The sequence below is a fragment of the Arachis stenosperma genome, chromosome 3 (genome assembly GCF_014773155.1).
Source record: "Arachis stenosperma cultivar V10309 chromosome 3, arast.V10309.gnm1.PFL2, whole genome shotgun sequence".
NCBI classification, from domain to species: Eukaryota; Viridiplantae; Streptophyta; class Magnoliopsida; order Fabales; family Fabaceae; genus Arachis; species Arachis stenosperma.
In genome coordinates this window covers 110,239,154-110,240,363 of record NC_080379.1, presented here as the reverse complement: position 1 = coordinate 110,240,363, position 1,210 = coordinate 110,239,154, and positions in this window count along the sequence as shown.

The window sequence follows — 1,210 nt, the reverse complement described above, 5'->3', positions numbered from 1 at the left end:
GAAGAAAATAATAATAATAATGCAAGGAGAATGCTTGGAGACTTCACAAAGCCAACGTCCAAGTTTGATGGAAGAAGCATCTCCATTCCTGCCATTGGAGCCAATAACTTTGAGCTTAAGCCTCAACTAGTTGCTTTAATGCAACAAAACTGCAAGTTTTATGGACTTCCATCTGAAGATCCCTATCAGTTTTTAACTGAGTTCTTGCAGATCTGTGACACTGTAAAGACGAATGGAGTTGATCCTGAAGTCTACAGACTCTTGCTTTTCCCTTTTGCTGTAAGAGACAGAGCTAGAGTATGGTTGGATTCACAACCCAAAGATAGCCTGGACTCATGGGATAAGCTTGTCACTGCATTCCTGGATAAATTCTTTCCTCCTCAAAAGCTGAGCAAGCTGAGAGTGGATGTTCAAACCTTCAAACAAAAAGATGGTGAATCCCTCTATGAAGCTTGGGAAAGATACAAGCAGCTGACCAAGAGATGTCCATCTGACATGTTCTCAGAATGGACCATATTAGATATATTCTATTATGGTCTATCTGAGTTTTCGAAAATGTCATTGGACCATTCTGCAGGTGGATCTATTCACCTGAAGAAAACGCCTGAAGAGGCTCAAGAACTCATTGACATGGTTGCAAACAACCAGTTTATGTACACTTCTGAGAGGAATTCCGTGAATAATGGGGTACCTCAGAAGAAAGGAGTTCTTGAAATTGATGCTCTGAATGCCATATTGGCTCAGAACAAAATGTTGACTCAACAGGTCAACATAATCTCTCAAAATTTGAATGGCTTGCAACATGCATCCAACAGTACTAGAGAGGCAGCTTCTGAAGAAGCTTATGATCCTGAAAACCCTGCCATGGCAGAGGTTAATTACTTAGGTGAACCTTATGGAAACACCTATAACTCATCATGGAGAAATCATCCAAATTTCTCATGGAAGGATCAACAAAAACCTCAACAAGGTTTTAACAATGGTGGACGCAACAGGCTGAATAATAGTAAGCCATATCCATCATCTTCTCAGCAACAGACAGAGAACTCTGAACAAAACACTTCTAATTTAGCCAATATAGTCTCTGATCTGTCAAAAGCCACTTTCAGTTTCATGAATGAAACAAGATCCTCCATTAGAAATTTGGAGGCACAAGTGGGCCAGCTGAGTAAGAAAGTCATTGACACTCCTCCCAGTACTCTCCCAAGCA